This window comes from Etheostoma spectabile, unplaced genomic scaffold (assembly GCF_008692095.1).
Source record: "Etheostoma spectabile isolate EspeVRDwgs_2016 unplaced genomic scaffold, UIUC_Espe_1.0 scaffold394, whole genome shotgun sequence".
Lineage (NCBI taxonomy): Eukaryota > Metazoa > Chordata > Actinopteri > Perciformes > Percidae > Etheostoma > Etheostoma spectabile.
In genome coordinates, this window is record NW_022605599.1 from 181,322 (window position 1) to 205,865 (window position 24,544).

The 24,544-nt window shown below is 46.4% G+C and overlaps 1 protein-coding gene across 10 annotated transcripts in view; it reads left to right on the forward strand.

Annotated features, from left to right (window-relative positions):
- Nucleotides 1-24,544, forward strand: part of LOC116686557 (nuclear factor 1 B-type) — a 71,584-nt gene that overhangs the window by 6,587 nt on the left and 40,453 nt on the right. The window lies entirely within an intron of this gene.

The following is a 24,544-nucleotide window of genomic DNA, read 5'->3' on the forward strand; positions in this document are numbered from 1 at the left end:
TTTATCTGTTGATACCATAGGAATCCCTCCTATAGTACTCCCTGTTGAAATTCCCCTGTATTAAATCTATTGCAGCAACTGCGAAGAACCCCCCAATACTTTGCTATTGAGGGGGAAATGGTGGCATGGCTAGCTCATTATCATCAAACCCTGAGCGCCATTTTGTGTTTGATAAGTGCCAGCGAAAGCAGAAGGCACAGCACACAGACAATAATGGTTGCCACTGGCACCGGGGTTGGCATCAGACCCTCTTTTGTGCCTTTTGTAGGATGCCACCGCTTCTCTAGTTTGCATCTGCTGCATTTTGAACCGTTCAGTACCGAGTTAAGAAAGGCCCTGTCGTGCTGTTTTTGATACAATGCACGCCATTTAAAAGGATAAGTCAGTGCCTGTATTGTATATTATTGACGCTATTTCATCAGCTTTTAATTTTAGGAAAATGTGTTTGCGACGGAGGAAGATTGTTGGCAAGAAGATTAATTTCAGTGTTCAAAATAAAGGGTGAGCATAATGTTCTTTATCGCCGGAGAACACATTCACTGTGATTCAACATCGCATTGCAGGTCAGAGCGATTTATTTACCAAATGAATCTTTGGCAAATACAAAATAGCATTCTTTTACCGGGATCCCAGACACGATGTGCTTTTTCTCCCTTTCTCTTTCGTTTTTGCAAGCTAAAGCGTCTTTTCCTTTTCTTCGAGTTTCCGAGCAGTGCCCATCTCCAGACAATGCAGCCATATTGTGGTAGCGTGTGGTGCGGCGCCATTTTGTTTTGCACTGTGCCAGGGAGGCAGGCAAATCACCAGTAATGGTTGTTAGAGGCTCGGAGGTTGGCATCAAACCCTCTTTGTCTGCCTGCAGCATGCCTTTGATTCGTTGGTTGGCATCCGCAATGCAGTGGGCATGTTGGAAAGTTTTTCGACAGTGGCAGAATGGAAGCCGCTGCCCTTTGTTCTGCTGCAACTGCACGAAACAAACAAACACACAATCGAACACAAAGCAACTAGCAAACGTCTGAAACACAATCTGGTATTTGTGCAAACTGCGAGAAATAAATGGGTCCGGACTGGGCTTTTCATACGGGTCTCTCTGTCCTGCTACCTGGCAGCGGCTCACTTCTGCCGTGTTGTTTTAATGGATAACCAGCACAAAATGTGTTGCCGCCGTAATCTACACAACGGCGTTTTTTCCTTGTTATTTTTGTGGCAAAAAAATCAATAAGTTCAGAGTGTTTTTTTGAGTCCGGTAGGTTGCTGCCTGAGAAAGGTCGGCGGGTTGGCAGCGAGTGCGCCGGGTGAATTTAGAGAGGGCACTCAGCCCCCTTGTTCTGGGGCACAGACGCGTTGAGCCAGGCTGGGCTGTAGCACCCATGTGCATGCCCAGATGAATGCCCGCTGGGAAGTAGGCTGGGGGCTGGGAGTGGGGGTTGTGGCATCCATTGTGCCAACTGGCAGGCCGTGTTCAATACAGGGCCCCGGCTTCTCACACACACACACACACGCGCGGCTGTTGTACACTTGCACTTTTATCGTTTTTCGTTTCTTTGACTCATCGCCTCTCCCCACCTGGATTTATATTTTGCATATCCAGTTTTACAGTTTGACGGATTAGTTGCAGCAAGGCATGCATCATGGTCTTGTCAGGACACGTTAGGAGCCTTGTTTGTATTTGGCTTTGTTAAGCTGCGCATTACTATTTCCTCAACATGTATAGGAAGTCACTGAACGCTCTACAATAGTTGAAAAGTAATGTGATTAAGACACACAAGCAGTATAAATTTGGAGGAATCTTGGAAACTGTAATTGAAGTGACGAGCAGTACATTCTCTGCCTCGATTAAAATATGAATTCGGCGAGCGGTACTTCAGTGGATTGAAGTAGGAATAGTAGTAGAAATTACTGCAAAGAATTCGGAGCATTTTTTGAAGGTTGTGAGTGGCTGTTAACCAGTGACATAAGAGGATCGCCAAAGGTAGTCCGATGGGGACTAAAGAAGTCAAGGCCGCGCAGCTTTCCCATTACTATGGTGCCGAAAGTTAACACGGCCATAAAACATTACCTTGTCACCTCCCCCCCACTTAGTTTTCACACTGTCACGATAGTTTGTGGAAATGGATGGATTACCTCTGAATACACGCTGCCGTGTTAATGGAGACCTAGTTTTACGAGCGGCAGACTTAACCTCTGCCCCCGGGGTCGGGACCTTTGCAGAGAGATGTGGCAGGGTGTCCTCTGAAGTTTAATTGAGCAAAACAGATCAGGGAAAACGCGCCGTTTGCAGGCTCAGGGCACGTGGAGGAGGACGACTTTTTGCCTGGGGGTCGGGGGGTCAGGGGAGGAGGTGGGGGAGTTGTTCGTAAGCCCCCCTTGTTGACCTCCTCGAATGGGGTCAAACCGCGGCGGCCGCAACATCACCGGTGGTCTCTTGGCAACTGTTTGTCTCCACTCCCCCGCCACTACTTGTGGTCTGGCTGGTGGTCCCTTGGTTCACTGGCCTAAGTGAGGGGGAGTAGGTAGCGCTGACTCCCCACACCTCCTCACCCCCCTCCCCCGTCCCTCAGGCTGGGTCGTCTGGCTGGTCCCTATCTCCAAGTCTTTTGCCTACTCACCACACTGCGTGGGGCAGCGGCTTGCATCTTGTTTTCCGCCCGGCTGCCTCGGAGGCTTTGGTCAGGCGGCCAGTGCGGAGGCCTGACCTTCTGGGTCACAGTGGAGGTCTGTGACTAAGCACAACATCCATCCCTCCCTCCCCTCATCCCCTTATCCTCCTCTGCCATCAGGAATCACCCCTGCGGCACACTGCCCGGCCAAAAGACTCTCTCACTCCTTCTCTCTCCCCGTCGCTTTTCTTTTCTCACTCCCTGGCTTTCCCTCAAGCCCCCGGACCCTGACCATGACAGCTGTCCCGGGCCCAGGCGCTCGGCCAGAGAGACGGTGGCTGGGTTGTTGCCAGAAGTTGAAACAAAAGTTGTTGAAAACACACAGCGTAAAGGACACTACTGTTTGCCTTCCGTTTTTGGGTTAACTACTGTTATTCAGCTGCCTTTTAATTTGAAATTATCTCAATGAGACGATACTGGGAAACGTCTCAGGACTGGTTCTTCTGGAAGTGGAGTGGAATTTTGTTCTCTCACATGAATTTTAACCGTGAACATTCAGAACAAAATCGGCAAGACTGTAAAGTACAACTCCTGGGAAAAACCTTAACCGATGACTCCAGAGCCATATAGAAAAACTCTTTGGATTGAACTGCACAACCCTGTGCTCAGCTTCCATTCTGCCTTCCTCATTAGTATGCAATAGAGCCTGCGGTGTCTGGCTACCTCTCTGTCAGAGCCATAACCTATCGAACACATTCTCTCAATCTAATCCACTTAGAACTCCCTCCCAGCTTCACCGCTTGCCTTATTGATTTCCGCTTCCCACTAAATGTCCTCCCGATCCTTTTTCTCTTAACCTGGGAGCTATTTATGTATTGCAATGGTCTTTCTTTCTTTCTTTCTTTCTTTCTTTCTTTCTTTCTTTCTTTCTCTTTAGGAGCTTGGGTTGTTTGTGTTCTCCCTCTGACTTTCCTCTGCCTTCTTTCCCTTTCTGCTCCTTCTCGAACACCAACCTGGGTGCTGTGCAGCCAGGTTGCCTGGCTCGGTATGAAGCTCGGGTTATTAGCAGCGGGGTTTTGCTTGAGCAAATACCTTGAGGCTTAAACAGGCCGTGTTACCTCCTTGGCCCTCTTTTGTGTGCCATGTGTACATAAATCTCCATGGAAACAAGGAAACTTGGAGCAGAGGCCACTGAGAAATGAGGATGCCTTCTTTCTCAACAAAATTTACAACTCCCTCCTGTGCTCCGCTACAGTGTTTCATTTGCTTGTATCACAGTTTACGCTGTTGCATCCGTCAAAAAAACAAAATGGGACGTGGCCTTTCTTTGGCATTCTAGGCCACAGGCATTGTGTTGAAAAGGCTTTTCTTGTGTATTTCAGCAGGAGACTCACATTTTGCGTTTGTGGTTACACTTGGTTAAGGACTGCAGTTTGTGTCATTAGTCTATGGTTAAGATCTCAGCTTCACCACACTTTCCCAGGCTTTTGGGGCAGACCCCAAATGCATTTCAAATCCCCCTGAGACCACTTGACTGGAGGAGCAGCACCTCCCACTCCTCCCGGATAGATTCCCAACCCCCACCCTGTCTGCTGGTCCTCCCAAATGAAGACAAATGGGTACATTCACCCCCTATCCCAGGCACTACACTGTACCTCACTGTCCTGCCTTACAAAGCAGACCCTCCCTGTGTCCTGAGTTTCTCCATCCAGTAGCTGCCCCCTTATTTGCCGTTGCACAAGCACAACTGCTAGACAAACTTAGTGTTGTCCCATCTGCCTGATAGACTGGTCACGTTAGACCGCAGGGTCTGTAGTGGAAAGAGCGACAAGAAGGTTCAGAAAGGAGAATTCATGTGAAGATGTTTTTGACCACCCATTGTTTCAAGTCAAGGAGGAGAAAAGCACCCTCAAGTACCAGACTGAGACATTCATGCAGAAGCCAGTTCCCGTTACCCAGGAAGAAGCCTTGTGAACAACCACTGAAGGGAAGAAAAAAATAGGGTGGGGGTGGAGGTAGGTGGGGTGAGATGGGGAACTTTGGGCAAGGGCAGACAATCAGAGTGGTTGCCCAGGAGACACTGACTTCTCTTTGCAGCACCCCCCACCCTGCTTTGCCCCATCAAAGTCTTTTCAACCCAGACAGGGCCGATCAGTGGCCCAGAGTGATGGTTGTCTCTTCTTTTGTCTGGCGGTACAGTACGGCCCATCACTGTGACGGCTCGACAAGACCTGAGCGGGACAGAAAAAGAAAGGGCCGCCACAACAACCCTGTGCAAAATGTACTTTTGGGTGGGCGAATCCCCAGAGGATTTCTTTCTTATGTCAGTGCAGCAGGTCAAAGAGGGGATATGGTGTCTGGGGCTTGGGAATAGCCTGCTTGGGACGGATTCATCAGTGCACCATTGAGTTGTCAAAGCTAGCCACTCCTCCCTCACATATGTCAGGTTCACTTCTCAAAAAGCTCCCGCATTTAGAAACAACTCCGATCAGCAGAAGATGCCATATATTCAGTGTCATAAACAATACCAACCCAAAGATGGTTGTTTGTTTTTAATGACCCGTACAGTAAGAAAAGTTATAGAACAGCAGAGAAGGCAAGGAGACTAGGAAAGTAAGTCATTTACATTTTTAGTACTTACATAAACATGCAGTATTTTATGGCAGACAGCATCTTTGAGCAGTGTTGCATGTGATTAAAGTGAGCTATATATAAATAATAAAGAGAACGACAAGAGGAGAGGAAATATGGACACCTTGGCGGTTGCAACAACATGAAAATCTCACATCTCAGGATCACCAAACCAGCAGGTGTTACAGATTTTTTACAGAGGTACTTCCTCCTTTGTGACAGACGGATCTGGTTTTCACACATCGAGTCATTAAAACAACAAACTGATACTGTGAATAAAATTTAAAAAAATGCACCTTTCACAGATTTCTTTAGAGATTTCTACATAGATATTTGAGGATTGAATTTAGGCATGGCATGAATACAACACGCACAACCAGCAACTAAAATCAGAAACTACAATTTTTGCAAAATGTCATTTGATGTAAATCCAGATATCTGAATAATTTTGTAACCAGTATTGAACACTGACTCTATGGGTTTAGTAATGATGAAACCGTTTGCCAGTGCTGTCTGGAATTTGTGATTAAAGCCCGCTGCAGCACTAACAAGATGGTTAATGAAGCCCGTTATTTATACTAGGGAGGAACGGGGCTTGTTACCATGGATGCCTTCTGAAAGCATATATGATCTGGCTCCAGAAAGCTCCAGAATTGGCCCGCCCTCTCCACTGGCACAAGGCTCCAGCTGGTGACTTTGCTGCACTTTTAGAAAACCCTTCCAAATTGTTATAAGCCAACACAAAAATGCACACATGGGGACACATAGTACACGCCCATATACACGTGCGTGTAGAAAACCATGGAAAGATTATTGCTCACCGGCACTTTAGCTCAAAAGACTGCATTTAGATTCAATGAACCGCAACTCCTCAATAAGAACAGTGCTCCAGCGTCTTTTGGGTGAAAATTGAAAGTGAGCGTGCTTTAAAAGCTCGTTCCAGATTTACCAGGTCAAGATTGTAATTATGCTTCCAACATGTGCGTAGACCTACAACCAACAATTACTCTGTGGATTCTTACCAAAAAATAACTTAACTGCACCATCCCTCTCTTAAACCTCAAGGTGTAGACTGCATCACCAAGGAAATGTGACTAACAAGTGGTCGTCAGGCTACGACAGCCACTTGCCCTCTTGTTGTCTCTGTTGCCTGTCCAATAAAACACAGACCTTGTCTAGTTTGAGGGCTATGATGTAATAGCCAATCTTCTCGCATTGTTTTCACAAAATTGTTTGCAACCTGTGGTCTGGGATTTCTACTGGTGTAACATAGCTCTTTGAGCAGTTATGATAATGACTGTAGTTGACCTCCAGATGGCTAAATAAGTAATGCTCCAACTCGTCATCTCTTATGGGATCCCAGCTGAGTCTGCTTGGTGTTTCCCAGGAACATCTTCGTCAGTGTACGCAGGTCTGTTTCGCAAACTATTAGACTCTCGCCAGACATTTTTCTCCCCTTTTTCTGTAAAACCTCTGGCTGTAACTTGGGTTGCCATGTGTGTCTTGTTAAGGGCAGTTATGACAAATGGCAGCAGCTGTACAAACTAATCTCTCTGTAGCTTTCACACATGGCGCCCAATTAACAATGGACCACTGTGGGGCCCTAATCCACGGTGCAGCCATCCTCTGGTCCTGCTCGCTGAGCCAACTGCCCCAGGAGACTCTTCTCCTCTGCACTCCTGTTAGCCGGCCTGTAACTCCATTCAGATGGGAGCTGGTGAACACCGCAGGGCATGCTCGGGTTGGAGACACGGTAGCCATCTTGTTTGTTTCCATGTTGGGAAGCCTGGTCCCCGACACTGAAGACCCCGGGCTGTATTTGACACATTTGAGTTCTCTGGGATTGGTTTTCAGCCCTGAGAGTGTTTGGACTCTGATGCTCACATGCACATACAAACTCAAAAGCATTCAGCTTGTGTGCATGCATTCAAACACATGCACGCAACTGCAGCTGATAAATTGAGCAAAGTGGTTGTAGTGGGTGGGAGCAATGTGTGTGTGTGTGTGTGTGTGTTTGTTTGTGTGATATAGCTTTCCTGTCAGTGGGCATTTTTCCAGTAGTTGTATGATGATGAACTGCTGTTTCTCGGGGCCTCTGGTAGTTGAATGCACTGTGTAATGCACTTAAAGTGTGGGGGGACGCGGTGCATTCACTACCTCCGCAGTCCTAAAGGATAATATACTATATGAAGGCAGGGGGATGTTAGCCCACACTTAGTGGTTCTTTTTAACTTTGGAGTAATCCCAACACTGCTACTCACATACACAAACAATATCAATCCACTTTGCCAGGAAAAGTTTCAATGTGTGAAGTCTTTCTCCTCATCCAAAAACATGTCAGAAGTTATTTGCATGGCCTTGCTCACGCTTTTTCATTTCAGCTTTAGATTACAGTTAATTCCAAAAGTGAAATAGCGTAAGACAATGACACTTTGATGCGCACCGGTGTGAATTGTTGTTTCCACATTTTCGTCACTCTGATGCAAAACAAAGCCACAAACGGGAGTTTGAGACTCAAAAGAAGGGTGTTGAAGGGTCGACGGCCATCAGGAAAACGACGCAGGCCCCTGCCAAATCTGTGACATGAATGAAACAAATGGATGAAGGAAAATGAAAATGGTCGGGGTGTGATCTCTGGCAGGCAGTACGAAAACCAGTGCCAACTGTTATGAATGGGAAGCTGGGCTGAAAAAAAAAAAAAGAAAAAGAAAAGAAAGAACTCACTTCTTTTTATCTGCCATCCAAGAATAATGAACCAGTGCGCAGGCCTTCTGCTGAGGGTGGAGAAAGCCACGAGACACTCGACTAACATCTCGCCGCTGAGGAGGACAGTAAAACACAGAGAGGGCGAAAATAGAAGCAAAGAAAACCTTTGGTTGGTCGGGGGACAGAGTAAAGTTCTGAGCCATGAAGAGAGGTGACAGGCGCTTTATTAAAGAAAGTTAGCCAAAAATATAGAATACTTCATTGATTTCAGATCACATTTTCATTCACTGAAAATATACAGAAATGCATTCATTATTTCTGGCACATCCTACCATATCCCTCTTGGACTAACTCATATACCCCCCCCCCCCCCCCCCCCCCCCCCCCCCCCCCCCCCACCCCACTCACATTGCACCTAGACATGAACACACTTTCAACTCTCAACTTAATCCCTGCTCGAGGTGTTTGGTAACGGGGCTTAAGCAATCTGCAGGGATCATGTACTCGACTGCACTGTAGCAGTGCCCGGTTGATCAACACAAAGTTCACTTCAGTTTTGAAAATTAATGGGAGGATTTGCTTCATTTTTTCCTTTTTTCTTTTATACATTTTAGTAAAAGTAAAAGTATAGGCTTGTCGTTAGGACAAAATTAGCAATTTTGAGTTGTCTTCTTTGGCTCTGGGAAGTTATGATAAACATTTATTTTTTTGTTATCATCAAGACTTGTTGGTTAGAATATGATTTTCTCAGATTTTGAGAATGTTGCAGTAAGATTTGGTATTTTTCACATTGGGAAATTCAAACCAACATTTTTCTACAAGGATTCATTCCACCACACTAGCACCAAGCCTACATGTTCTGAACCATTAAAAAAAAAGTTATATATATATATATATATATATATATATACATACATACATGTAGACTAAAAAATAGTCAGTCAATAGTAATTTAGCTCTGCTGTATCATGCTGTACTGTACTGTACTGTACTATACTGTACTGTACCATACTGTACTGTGCTGTACTGTACTGTACTGTACTGTACCATACTGTACTGTGCTGTACCATACTGTACTGTACTGTGCTATACTGTACTGTACTGTACTATACTGTACTGTACTGTACCATACTGTACTGTACTGTGCTGTACCATACTGTGCTGTACCATACTGTGCTGTACCATACCATTCTGTGCTGTACTGTACTGTGCTGTACTGTACTGTACTGTACTGTGCTGTACCATACTGTACTGTACTGTACTGTACTGTGCTGTACTGTGCTGTGCTGTACCATACCATACTGTACTGTACTGCATGTATCTCTTACAGCCTTCTCTGTAAGATGACATGATGGAAAGAGGCGAATGGGGGCCAGATGTGAGTTTATATATAGGATCTGACAAGGGTAAAGAGCAGGACACAAGGCAGAGGCGTTGCATATCTTGCACCCTATCACGTACTCCACATGTACGGTTTGTGAAGCAAAAAAGTGTCAGTGCTGCATGATGTCCGGCTATATGATACTAGAGGGCTTAATTAAAAAAAAGAAGGTGAAGAGGCTAATTACAGGAGCTAGCGGCTGTAATTAAATAAAACAAAGAATGACGTGTAAACTCTTAGTGTTTTCCAGTGAGTGCAGGGTTAAACTTTCGGTGTTCTGATCTCTGGGTTAGTTGCGTTGCTTTTTGTCACTGAGGGCGTAGACCTTTATTTTAATCCATTATCAACTCGCCCTGTAGCCGAGAACAACAACAATGTTTCTGTGTTACCGTTAAACCTTTTTTTAATCGCCATCTTGTATGCCGCTAACGTCACCCACGGCTGACAAAGCGGGCACTGTTTACAGGCAAACGCTCCAAACAAAAAGTGGTTTCCCCATTATGGCAATCAAAGCGACGTTATCAGCGATCAACATATTCTCACCCGGAGACAGAGAGGAGAAGAATGCCCCATTGACTGATACTGCCTGCTAGGCCGGTTGCGCTGATCTCCTGAAGAAAAGACCAGTGTCGCTGGTGGACCCCCCCCAATCCTCCCAACTGCCTCCCCACTCTTTGCCTTCTTCTCTCTATATATGTCTCAATACTTGGGGATCTTAGAAGGGGGGGGAGTTGAAAAGGGCTGTGTGTGTTGTTGAGGTGCTGCCGAGCGACTCTATCCCATGCTGGTGGTGTAGGGGAAGGGGGGGGGGGGCTAAAAAGACGGAGCCGTCACCTGCCAGACTGCTGGAATGTTAATGCCGTGGCTCTGATAATTGGATTTTGTACACACCGTCTGTGAGGAACGTCCAGCAACTTTCCCCCTCTTATTGTTCGACCCAGCCCTGGACCCTCAATAGGGCTCGGCTATGTTTATACAAGCACTCACGTCTCAATAAAGACTGTTTACAGTGTGTGTGTGTGTGTGTGTGTGTGTGTGTGTGTGTGGGGTGTTGGACTTCTGAATCCCACCACCATTGTATGTGACAGGGAGACTGAAATTAAAGCAAGAGAGTGTCAGATTATCAAGATTTGGCAAACATTTAAGATATTAAGAGATTTGTTAGGTCTTAGAATAGGATTTCCCCAGATTTTAGGAGTGATTTTGTACATGCTCGGATTAAAGATCTTTCCCAATGGGACATTCCAACCGAATTGTTTTAGACTTCACACTAGCACCAAACCTACGTGTACTGAACTTAATACAAGAGTCAGCGGTAGGCACACCCACTTTGAGGTCAAAGGTGAAAAGGAAGCTCTCCCTATTGGTGGGATATATCCGAGGCGTACATGGTCTGGGATCATTAGGGAAGTTATGGCTCTTGTTTGCGTCAGGGGGAGCCTGGAATCGGGTCGGGAACTGTGACGCACTGGTTTCCCTCTCCCTGGCCTCCCGTGCTATTTCCACCCAGGCTGCAGCGGCTTGAGCTGGTTAAATGGCTCGGCTGCACTGACCTAAATTCCTCATATTCACCTCAGAAGACCTTTGCCTTAGCCAACCGACCATTCCCCCCCCCCCCATCCCTATAGTCTTCCTATGCAATGAGCAAAGGCTTTGTTTGTGTTTAAAAGTTCCTTCCTGTACATAAGGAAGCTATGTTTAAAAGAAATCCTCCCCTTCCCAGCTGTGATGCCTCCGAGCAGAACTGCTAGAAACAATGACAGAGGTTTTTCTTTTGGCATAGGGACTTGTTTTGGTTAGATAAACAGCATCTAATTGCATTTAATCTGTGTTAAAGTAAGGTATTTGGAACAATTACTTTGGTATGTTTACCAAACAGCTGGTGTGTGGATCCTTTTTTTTTTTTTTTCACCCCTCTCTGAGATGTAATGGATTTGGTTCACCTCGCTGGTTAGTAGGAAGATGAGATAGGCGCTACATTAACTTATGCATGGGTTCGTATTCAGGCTTCAATTGGGACAGAAATAACAGCACACAAATCTGTTGAGTTTGGGTGAGATTTCATTAAAGTTACAGGGCTTTGGTTGAGTTGCCAGATTTCCATTTTGCATCACGGCAACGGCGTGCCACTTCTTTTAGAAACAAACACAATCCAAAAGCACAGGTCATTACCTCCAATATAATAACAATTAACAGCATTATTCTCACAGAGCAACATGTTCATTTAAGTTCAGTTATTGTCAGCATTTTACAATAGATATGACAATACGTCAAATGTGCAAAGAAGCAGAATATATGCTCTTTCCGTCCTTTTTTGTGACGGTAAAAAGAATTATCTTTAAACAATGTTTTATGCATGAGTAAAAATCTACAGTTTATAAATAAATGTGTTACTAAGCTACATTTGTACAGGACAGGACTGCATATTTATCCGCTGTCTTGCTCTTTTCCCTTTAACTTTAACCTGGCAGCAGTGTGCTGTTGCATAAACAGTGGTCTGGGCAGCCACCTTTGGGCTATTGTAGCCTTCCACGTGGGTTGAACTCTGGCCAAGTGGATTTAGTTGCAGAGACGGCCTAGCAGCCAAACACACGAGCCAACCAGGGGCCTCCGTTCCAGGAGGCGAGCACTCACTGGACGATACCCGAGGATAGTAGCGGTTGACAGCTCTCGCATCGCGTGAAGGAACTCGACTTTGAAATTCAAACAGAGACGGGTGAATTGGCCGCGGCTTACAAAATGACGCATTCCCTGCAAATGTCCTCACTCAGACGAAACTCAAGCCAGTCTCCAGACAAGGAATAAAGTCCTTGTGTATGTATGTGTGTGTGTGTCTGTCTGTCTGCATGATTTGACATGCTGCGTGTATTTAGTATTCATAATGAGGTGTTGCAAAATGCATGCTCTCTGCATATCTTGCTCGACTCACCCGCCACCTGTATAAACAACAGTGCTATTGCGAAACGATTCCAGGGAAAGGCTCTTCCCGGGCCGTGTTGTCAGAATGAGGTCAGCGAACACTACTCTTTTCTCTCTCATTTTCCCTCCTTCTCTCTGCCTCCCGCGCTCGCTCTCTTAGTTGTACTTTGTCCCTCTGGAGCACAGGAGGTACAAGGCCACTGGATCAACTTCAAGGCATCTGTAGCTACACCCTCACTGTGCATATGTGTGGTTGGATGGAGAGACTTAGTTATCTCTAGCAGTACCATTGACAAGCAACAATTTGATATTTTTATTAGTATCCAAAAGTGTATTATTGTAAAAAATCCCTTTTTTCATGTTTTGATTCGTGATTTTTTTTGAATCTATGATAATTACCTGGTAAGTTTTACCAGGCGGAAGGTGCTGGAGCAATAATCCAAATATTATAGCAATCGGCGCATGGACTTTGGGGAATCCTGAAGCACTTTCGGATCTGCTTGTATGTTTTCTTTGGTTGGTAACTGGGATGGGAGGTTGCTAAATCTGAATGTCTGAATGCTCACAGCATGACATCATTTAACCCCCCCTTCCCCGATCATTTTACCCCATCCCAGCACAAAAAAAGCGCTCGGAGACGTAAGAGGATTGCATATGTATCACATGCTTGAATTTGAGGAAGCACCTCGTTGCGCCGCCCTCGCCAAACGCCACGCTCCCAGAGCTGTCTGCAACACTGTAACAGGATCTCCAGAGAGGAGCACAAAATGGGTCCGTTGTGTCCAAGATTTGTCCAGGCAAACACAGATAGGGAAACCCAACAAGGGCGGGCCGGAGCTGCCTCCGTGACTTGAGCAAATAACCCTTAATCTACGTCATGCAGCCAGACTGGGACAGCAGCAGCACTGGTAGCCTGACAACCATCAGTGGAATTAGTGCTGATGTTAGTGATAAAGAGAAGGTAAACGTGGTCATTCCTTTTGACGAGTTTTTTTATTATATTTCTAAATACGGCCTGAACCTTGCTGCTACGAATGAACACGCACTACTTGGTTGATTCCACACTCTGCGGCCTTCACTGATTGCAGCGATGGCCCGACCGAGCCCAATTGTCACGGCAGTCATAACAAGACCCGTACACGCCCCCCCCCCCCACCATAATGTGGCTGGCCCCTGGGGCTGTGTCTGTCTACCTCTGTCCACATCTCCCTGCATATCCTAAAACGATCGATGGGGGGGGGGCACAGGAACAGATCGCTACACGGACCATATGTGTCGGCAGACCACAAAATGCTGAAGCCATTACTTGGGCCACTCTAGTGAAATCGAAAGCAGGAGCCAGCAACAGCAGCAGCAATAGCTAGTTTTGGCTGAGTGTGTGGGGGCAGTGGAAGGAAGGCCCCGTCAGATGGTAGTGCTCATGCTGACTTGTTGACGGCAGCAGGCTGCAGACGTCTGATGTCTCGTTGTCATAGCGCCAGCTCCTCCCTCACATGACCTCCCAGTAATGATGATGATATACTTCTTTGTGTATGTGGTTAATGAATCCCTCATATGGGCATAATAGACATTTGCTAATGTATCACCAGTCTTTTGGATTCTGTAATATTTTGATCATTTGGAAGCAACATTAACAAAAATATACGATGCATTTTTTTTCATATATTTGAAGGATTTTCTGCGAAACCTCGGTCTAAGTGTACCCAGCAAATATCTTCCCCCAGTCAGTCCAACCACAAATGGAAGTTTACCAGACGCAGGATTGCATTACACGTGCTGAAAACGTGTATTTAGGCAACACTGTCTCTTGTTTATATAACATATTAATGATGAAACATTTGTCCAACCACCATGTCATCGTAGGCTGCAATACTCCTCTTGCTCCTGGCATTTTAAAAAGGTACAGTAAGAACAGTATCCCCTTGGCATCAGTTAACTGCCCCTGGTATCCAGTCTGATGCATTAGTTCAGGGTATCGTGTTACACGCAGCGTACATCATGCAATGCGATTGTCTGTAATTGACGTGCAAGACACGATGATTTGCGGGAAATTTAGCCAAGTTTTACTTTTTTTTTTTAAATATTTTTTTCTTATGTGAATTATACTGAACTTGGAAGTGTTGAGTTGTGTTCATGTGTGTTCTGTACCTTAACAGGGTTTTGTTTGCTGTCTTTCAATACTCATATATGTTGAGTCTGTGTCGGTCTTCTATTCTCCACTTAATTCTATTTAGCTGAGTTACCCCGTGGTGGCTCGGCCCCTTAACTTGGCCTGTCTGGTGCCACCGGTTTTATCATGTCCAGGCACTTTACTGTAAAAGGGAACATGTCTTTGCAAAATACACTCTTCACTTCCTCATTGATGCCTTCAAGGTGGGATCCCATTCTGTTGTATTAGGCGTTTTGTAATCTATTTCTTTATTTGGTCGGCCGGCGGGTGTTGGTAGGATAAGGGCTCATGGAGAAGACTTATCTTCAAGCGCACGTCTGTCATCTGCTGCTGCAGACAGAGTGTTCTTTCATTCGCTCCAGTGAAAGAGGGTTCACAGAGATTTAAGGGCCAGCATTGTTTGTGCTCTGCGATGCTTAATCACTTTTGATTGGACACCATATTAAAACTCGGGCTCTAGACGGGAGAGAGAGGCTCTTCGGCTAAAACGAGTACCCGTCCGCCACAAAAAGGAGCGGCGCTGCCTCACAGGGTGGATGATGCGGGGACAAAGACACGCTGACAGAGTTAAGCCAAAAGACGGAGGAGATGAGACAGATGAGAGCGAAGGTCCTCAGCAGAGTGAAAGTTAACACCCAAGTTACTAACAATACTGCCTGCATGAATCGTGCTGGATTGGTTCTTTTTTTTTTTTATGCATCTGAGGATTCACTCAAACAGTGTTGTTGCTCCTTTAACTGAAAAAGTACCCTGTATAGTGTAAAAACCAACAAATAGGCATAGAGGTTCTGCAGCTTCAATGTCTTATCTTTCTTTGAGCTCAAGGAATAAGATGGCGGCTTATTCCTAAAGCACTTCACTTTCCCACACACCCCCCTGCACTCCATTTCACTGCAGCACTGATTACACATAGTGTTTACATATTCCATAGAGCACTGTGACAGAGATAAACCTCTCCTGATGCTTATCCCCTGGCCACAATGTGGAAACCACTAAGATATAATGTAAACCAAACGTCGCAGCTGCCCTTTCATGTCTCAAGTGCCAGTTCTGTGTGCCGAGCGAGAATTTTAAGAGCTCGGCTTTAAGTAGCATTGCTTAAATTGAAGTTAAAACCATCATGCTTTTTTTTCTTCTTCTTCTTCTAACGGCGTTGGCAAGCTCCTTTTCATAAGTGTGTGTTTTCAGTCCTTTCACACAGTGGCACGAAAATACTTGTGTGGAGGTACTTCAGCTAAAAAGTATCAGACTTGGATGATTTTCAAAGAATACACATTGGAAATCAGCTCCTCTCTCTTGATAATTGATTGTGGAGAGTCTGAGTAGCTTTCTCTGGTGAAGGGGTGTATTTGACATACATGGCTTTGAATTTGGGGAATGAATATTTGTGGCAAGGGATAGGCGTTTGATTCCAAATGTGATTAATGATCTACACATCAGCGAAGGAGGGGAGCGTCTGCCATAAAGTGGGTTGTGGGATTATACAGAGGGCTCCACTCACAGGACTCCTTGGCATTAATTGGCCCGTCTCTCCTGTGGCCCCCAAGTATTGCTGTCACTCTCCTCGGCACACTGCGGTTTGTGCATGTTATCACTCTTGAGGTCCTCCGCAGTAAATGTGTCACAGAGAAATTGCACTGGCCTAAAAATACCGTTGCACATGCAACACACATTATCTCACATTTGGGTTGCTGGTGCTGCTCGGGACCCGGCGCGGCAGTAGTCCCTGCAGACAGAGATGAAACTCATCTGCTGAAATCATCGGGACGCAGAAATGTTTGGAGGATTGTTACCATCCTTCTAGTTCCTCACAGACACTTAGCACTCCAAGGTCTTTTCAGTTGGAGTCTAATGTAAAGGTTCCTCCACACAAAGCACCGGCACCACACCCTTGTTTTACGAAGTGCTGATGAGAACGGGTGCTTGCCGCAGGGCTGCTGCTTGGTATACATAACCTGCTACCAGGACATACAATACACACACACGCACACACATAGTTGAGCTTATAGAACAGACTGTACTACAGTTGCCAAGGTTAACTTAGGGAAATGAGGTTACAGTCTTCATTAATGACAAGGGCCCTGTCAGGTCGAGCCGGTTTGTAATGGGCTTCAGATCCTCTTCGCTGGTACAACTACACAGTCTAATAACTTTGCAACAAGTCATACGTACTGCTGTGTGCTTTCACCACGGTCATTTATTAGACGTCACTGCAACTATGTGGGCGTCTTTACGGCTTTGACAGACTTGTTTTCTCTCTGCTTTACATTGGCTCCAAGTTGCCTCTATAAATCTAAAACTAATCCACCAAGTGCAAGCTCATCCCTCTTAATTTGTTTGCCCGCTTTACGTCCATGAAGATGTTCTCCAGTGACATCTAAGCTATCACGTTGACATCCCCAAGTGTCTCCTAATACTCCGACTCATTCTCTTCTATAACGGCTTTGATGCTCCCTTTATTATGATCCACAGGGCTATTTTTTCCCCTCCTCCTCTTGTTTACCAAAAACGGGGCCCGATAAGGCCTTCAGTGCGCAAAGCTTGAACTTGCAGTCTGCTGCTTGGCCACTTGGGTAAAGCTGAGTCCTACTTTAATCAAGACATGAGAATGACCCATTTCATCTTATGCTAATTTCTTTTTGGGGGAAAATGAGCTGGGATTGACTATGAAGAAATGTTTTTGGTCCTTTTCATAAGCTTATATCAAAGTTGCATCTGTGCATTGAAGTAGGCTGTTGTTGACATAATGCCTCTGTGGCTTTTTTCCCTTTTACACACGCAGGAACCTTTTTTCCCCTTACTCGATGTGATAGCATTGAATCACATTGCTTGGCTGTTTGTATGAAAGCAGACCTAATCTGTCGTGAGGCAGAGAAGTGGCCTTTTTCACGAGCTGCTAATGGCCTGCTAATTCTTGGGGAAAGGCAAAGTGACCAATTCCTTCAGCTGAGTGTTTACTACCTGCTGCCCTTTGACCTCTTTCTGTCCGAAGTCAAATGCGACTTGAAGTTCCGGCACAAGCGTCATGTTTTGCATTCTTTCCTTGACTTTTCAGTCCTGTGCTGTTTACCATCACATATGCAATTACTATGCATTGCTGTGATTTAATAATTATAAAATGACCATTATCTTACGATAAGACCTGCGTTCTTTTGCAATTCATCCATGAAGTACTGTTGATGAACTTTACTGAGACTGCGTCTTAGAGGTTTTACTTTTTAAGGCTATGGTGCATGTTATTAGCGTTAAGCTGGACCTAATGTTTTGGTTTATTCCCGGACCCCCAATACATTTAATAATATGCATTGGTACAAACTATGATCTCAAAAGTTATGTGGAGGATTCATCACCTCTAACACAGTTTCAACAGCAAAAACGTTCTATTCATCGCTGTGCTATTCTAAATGACAGCAGATTGCATCGTTTAGGTGTTTTTGAATGTCTGGCTTCCTTAAGCTTTGTGTGTCGACCTATCATATCACAAGCGTTGTATACCCTAACTGTCCGTGTCATTCAATTAGCCGATGGCCTGTGCTCCCTTCTTTACAGCAGGCCTCGTCCGATGTATTTACTAGGCCTTGTTGTTTTTATGGTTTCCTTTGGTGAAACGTGCGTAAATAGCGGTGGATAAAACGAGAGGTGATTTAGTGGCCTCGTCACAATGCCGCCCTGCTCCAGTGGCCGCTTCCTACCTTTGTGTGGCCGAGGGCCCGAGGGTGCGGCAACGGATACACGGCCCGGGTCCCGGCAGGCTCCGAGGAGGGAAGGAAACCTGGTGTCAAAGGCGATCGCTGGCTGCTCCTGTTATCTCAGCAACAGACGCTCGCAGTGAGACTCAGTGACAGTCCAGACCACTAAATGTGTGGTCGGGGATATTATAAACTAGATGTAAAAAATGTCAAGTTTTTAATTATTAAACGTTTTGGCATTCGTGGGGAACTGAAAACAAACCGTTTCCCAAATTAAAAAGCAGCAAGAAACAGAGTCCAGTGGAGAGCCTGTTGCGTGTGGACGAGTGCTGCATGGTTTCTTTCTCCTGCTCCTCTCTGCACAGGCCTCTCCTGTAACCTTGAGAGAAGCCCGCGCAGGCCCCAAGTTCAACGAGTGCACGAGGCATATTTTCGCTGAGCGTGCTTGGACCGCCCCACTAAACCACCCGATCCTCCGACCCCTCCCTCCTCACCATACATACAGCTCCCCTCCTCCTAAAGAGGACTCCCTGTAGGCCTCGCCTTTCACAGCGCCTGCAAAGGAAATACATTATGTGTAAAAATAATTCCATATGGTGTCATACGATCTGTGTAATTCCCTCTCAGTTGATTAAAAAACGTCACCTTTTTGCACAATTCTGTCCTTTGTGCCTCTGTACTGTATGTTCTACCTTGTAACATTTCCTCAACTTTTTTTCCCAACCAGTTACAATCAAGGTTTATACAAATATGAAACAATATACTGCAAATAAGTTCCACATAAGCGCTTACACTTGACTTACTTAAAGAAAGCAGTTCAACCGGCTCCTCGCGGGAAAGTTGTATTATTATTTCCTTCTGCCTTGATAAATACCTGGAAGTCACTTGTAGGCAGTTTTTTTTTGGAGGTGTGTCTGACATCAGCTGTCGTGGCTTACAGTGAGGCCTCCTGCCTCGGCTGAGGGGGGAGAGTCTGTGGCAGTCCTACGGGTAGGCTGTTCCAGGTAAGCCCTGCCAAGTTCAAGTGGCTTGGACTAAGCCCTGCACCGCAAATGGGAAGTGTTTCTGCAGAGCTGCCAACCTCGGGATTGCAACAAGCCTGTTGTGCCGTCACTGTCAGTAAAGAGATTGTCTTTTCTACACACACACACATTCAAGCAGGCCCCTAGGAGATGAAGAAAAATAACATAGGCAGGGGGAGATGTATATTTTCGAGATGCTTGCCAGGAGTGGGATTATTATAGATTCAGCTCCGGTGGTGGCCCATGATGCAACAATGTGGCTACGGCCAGGAGATTATGTTTTCATGGCCTTTGGACAGAGTCCACGCCAAGTTCAGTGCAGCTCTGATGTGAAAAATACGTTGCATTTGTGTTCTTCCTTTTGCAGAAAATATAGCTGAATGGTTTATATTTAGTTGAATGACAGTGGCTAATATGTGAGCTGAAAAGTATTTGAAGCACATTGAAGGAGCATTTGTAAGGACCGTGTATACATGTATATGACATAATATAATAATATTTCTGTTAAAATTTGACCGCCTGGGAGGCACCACTAAGAGTTTAGGAGAGGTAACATGGAAAATGTGTTATATACATATACATACATATATAATACTTTATTTTTATTATCATTTGTGCTGCCTGCAGCTTGAGTCAGTGCTGGTGGGGTGTGGGTGAGCAGTCATGAGGACAACAAGTTGCAGTCAAATGCAAACCGGGCCCACTATATATATATATATATATATATATATATGGTTTTAACTCGCAGCTCTAAGACAGCCCTGCCAGAAACAGTCAACATAAACAGAACGGCCCTGCTTGCCTTCCTGAGGCCGAACAGGAACTACCTCTATCCTCATCCTCCTGCAGCATTTACCCCAGCCCTGCTTGCCCTCCCACCCACCTCTGATCTCAGTGAGTTAACGTTTGGCATCTCTGATAAAGTGAAAACAACATGCTTGGGTGAGTGGAAAGCAAGGACTGTGGGAGCTGGCTGGGAGGCGGGCGTAAAGGCCCCTGTGGCGTGGCCCCGAGTGAACAAATCCTAGCAGTCGGAGGAAGTGGAGGAAGGAGTGCTGGAGGCTTGTACGGATTGGTGGGAGTCGTGCGGGCGGGTTACAGGGAAAAGCGGCAAAAGGGGAATTCCCTTTCCTCAACTGAAAAGTGATGGAAAAAGTGACTGCTCGATCTCGTTCATGCCGCTTTGTGTCAAAACAGCCGAGCGCTGCCGTCATCTGTGCAAATATTTCAAGAGATTATGGCTTCGGAGCCTCGTGGGAAAGACAGCCCGACTTAAACTCGCTTCACCAGAAAGCCCTTCCTCCTCGACTTTATCAGAGCATGAATGTAATCATAAAACCACAATGTTCGAGATACTTGTAAATAAACACAAACCTGCCAGGTGAGACCTGATGACACATGTCTTTGTTCTGCGTGTCATCCTGGAAACATCGCGGAAATCATTTCAAAACAAAAGCCCTTTACATTCTCGTCACAGAGTAGCGAGGGAGGACCGGGCTTGCAATGCCCGAGGACACTTTGTTTGTGTGCAACATGACCAGTTTACTATGTCAATCTGATTTGTAATATCTCAGTACTCGTAGCGCATAATGATCTATTCCCCAAAAACCCTGAAAAGCTACTGATGTAATGTGTTCTAACCATGTGACCAAACACTGTGGCCGACTCTCTGGATGCCATGCTTTTGCTGTAACACTGTTTACGACTCTCAAACAACAGAATCTGAAATTAATTTAGCGCCTGTGCTCTTCCCACTGTAAACCGGCGCTGTGCAGCCAAACCACATGTTGTTGTTGTTGCTGCAGTGGCAGAGGGGGCTGCCCCAGCAGGCCTACGTCGCACAGAACAGATTTGCTCTCTGTTTTTTTTGCCAGGAATGTGGAATAGAGTTCTCTTTCTCTCTCTCTGGCTTTGAGTACTTGCTTAGCATGCACTTAAGTATGATTTATAAATCATACACTTGTGGTGTGGCAAAGGGAATACTGTGTTAAACCTGCAAGATGAAATTTGCATTTTGATCTCCTGTAAGACCAAGATGTAGTGTCATGATTATACGGTGCTTTGCTGTGGTAAGTGACGGGCTGTTGACTGCATTGAGTCTCCGGGTGTCTGTGTTTGAATTGTGCATCTGGGGCCTACAACCACAAAGAGCAGAGATGGGTTGCACCCTAACTGCTGTGTGCTGGATATCTCCAGACAGTTGGAGGGTCCATAAGGAGCGGAGGAGCTCCACTGTCTCTGGATTGATGCCAACACTCTGACCTTGTGGCGGGCACAGCCGCTGTCACTCCCTTCTGAGTTATGTGAGAACCGGTTTTATGATGCAGTTATTTTATTTTTTTAAACCAGCGCTCTGCATCTGATTATGGCTCACCAAATGAGCCCTTACCTGGTGCTGTGATTCCGCGAGAACCTCCGACACTTTTCTTTTTAAGAGTAGGGGTTTCTGTGAAATTACACTCTCGTGATGTCCCTTTTGCCCTGAAAGCTTCACTCCCTGGTCTTGTGCCAGTGGAGACACCCAACCCCCCCGACAAACCCTCTTGTCCCCCGACCTCGATTCCCCACACATGCTTTGATTCGGGCCAGCTCGCACTTGGGGGCCTCCGTCTCCAGGCTCATTAACAGGAAAGGAGGGGTTTTACTGGCCATGCGGCAGGCAGCCGGCATTTACACCACCAACAAGCTCCCCAATTGGCCTGCTACATCTGAACAACGTACACCGTTAAGAGTTAAAACATCTTTCCGTCATTACTGCACTCATGGGAGTAGGACGTTCAGAAAGGTGTGGGTATTAGTAGAACTAAGGCTCCTGTAGATTGGTCCACACCTTGCCAGAAGGTACTGTCCTTACTCATGTGGAACACAAGTAATATCTAAGCCACATGTACAGGATCGGGTACATAACATTTGAGATGCTAGCGCCAATGCAATAGGTAGCTTTTTGGTTTTGATAACCCGGCCTATCTCCGTGATGCATGTCTGAGTGACAGGATCAGGAGAAGTGATGATGCAGCAACACAGGAGTCTGGGTAGTAAAGAAGAAAGCTACGAGACTGGGTTCATTTGCACCTGCGGCTTACTTCCCTACTGGAGTTGTAATGGCAAAAATAAACTGGCTTGACATCTGTTGGCAATGTCAGTAGTCTGTTTTTATGCTTGTAATGACACATTAAACCCTGTGGTTGATTCCCCCCCCCCCTCCCCCTTCTCCACCCTATGTCCCGTTCCAGCGGAGCATTGCGAGCAAAATCGTCTGAATGAGTGCACGCTTTGTTTTCTTTGTCTGTTTTGGGCCAAGAGCTGGTCTTAGATGTGGTGGCATTCTATGATCGGATAATTCCTTCCACGTCCCCAGTTTTAAGGTGTGTGTGCACGTGTGTGTGTGTGTGTGTGTTTGTGTGCGCTTCACCGCTGCTCGCTTGGCAGAGCCCAGGGAGTGCAAACAGTGGCAATGGGTGGCAGGGATCCTCGGTGGCCTCTAGCCCAGCTGGAGGAGAGCCATTTGCCCTGTGAGGGAGCACCCAGTCGCCCTGGCTCGGCCCGCTGCTCTCACCAGTGGGAACTCCTCTTGGCTGAAGCCTGACGCCGTCGTAAGCGCTGACAATCACTGGCACATCACTGGCTGAGGCCTCGCAGACACACAACATTACACAGGCCTGAGTCAACCTGAAGGGACTGTTCATCAACGATTGACATGAAATGAGAGCTTGTTTTGGTTTGCTTCTCTTTCTTACCTTCATATTTCCCGAACATTTTGAATTACTTTCACATGGATCACTTTAAAATTCAAAGTAGTTTTACAGATTACAATACAGTTTTGGACATTTGTGTGTGTGTGTGTGTGTGTGTGTGTGTGTGTGTGTGTGTGTGTGTGTGTAAGTTGACAGGAAGTTGGCGGCTAAAACCAGTTAAGCCTTGCTACTATCACAACCAGACTGTCCCTGAACTATGATCTGTGGGCCAAGTTGTCTCTCTTGGGAGAGTGGGGAATTTCCCAGACCCCTGAACACCCCCACCATCTTTCAGTCCCTCTGTCCCCCCCTCCCTCCAGACTAGTCGAGACGTGCAGTTTTGAACCCTCGCTCTGTGTTTCTGGCCTCCCATGCCCATTGCCACTCAAGCAGCAGGGGTCCGAGCATTTGTCTCATAATTATCCGACTGGATGGGGGTTCTGAAGATGAAAGAGGCAATCACAGAGCTCCTCTGTCAAAGGTCTGTCTGCCTGACTGGGGGTTTTTGAGTCTACTCCGTTGTCCTCGTCTCCGCGCGCATCCACCGTGCACCCCACCACTCTACTCCATCACACACACACACACACACACACACACACACACACACACACACACCACACACACACACACACACACACACACACACACAGTCTTACTTTTCCTCAGAGCTGCCTCACAGACCAAAATCGCCGACAGTGAACGCTCGTGCACAGCCCCCCCTCTACCACCGCCCGCCGCGTGATTCATTCACAACTACAAAACTGCAGAAATACCCCCACCCTCACATCCTGAAAGACTTCAACTCTCTTCTTCCCCCCCCCCCCCCCCCCCCCCCCCCCCCCACACACACACACACACACATGCTCCTCCCACTAACCCCGGCTAGCTGCCCACCTCACCCGCCTGCCCCCCACCTCATCCGCCTCCTCTTTTCTCTTTCTCTTCCCCCCTCCCCACCACCACCTTTCTCCTTCTTCTCCTCTAACTACTGGCTAGGAGTTAAGGGACTGTTTTGGCTAGTCTCCAACGTGAGTGTCACCTCATTAGCCTATAGCGGCTCGCCCCAGACTGCTCCTTGTGTGTGTGTTTGTTTGTGTGTGTGTGTTGTGTGTGGTGTGTGTGTGTGTGTGTGTGTGTGTTGTTTTGTGTGTATATGTGTGTGTGTGGGAGGAGGACTACAACGACGGAATGTCCATTGGTCTGTCCCCCCCCCCCAACACCTCCCACCACACACCCCTTACCCTCTCCCTCTCCTCTTCCCACCACTACAATGAATGAGAAAACATGCATGCATAATTAAATCTATAGTCTGGTCCTCACTGCACCCTCCCTTCCCTCCTTCCTCCACAGCCGTGCATTAAAAAAACCCCGCTCCTGCTTGGAAGTTTGCCACCGGGGAAAAAAAGCGGTGTCTTCCAACCAGAGGGATGTGGCCAACCTTCCACCCTCGTATGGACCTTTTCTTTTTTATCCCGGCCCGTCGAATGGCAGGGTGGCAACAGCGGGCAAATGTAAATGCCACCCGGTCCTGCCTGTCAATTACACCGCAACAAAGCTAATTGTTTGTTTGGTGCATACCAAAAAGATGCCGAGGTTGGCCATTGATGGGCCCATTGTTTCAGCGCAGATGCAGAGTTCTTTTTTCTCACAGGCTAGACTTGACGCTGATTAAACTTGTGAATGATGAGACCC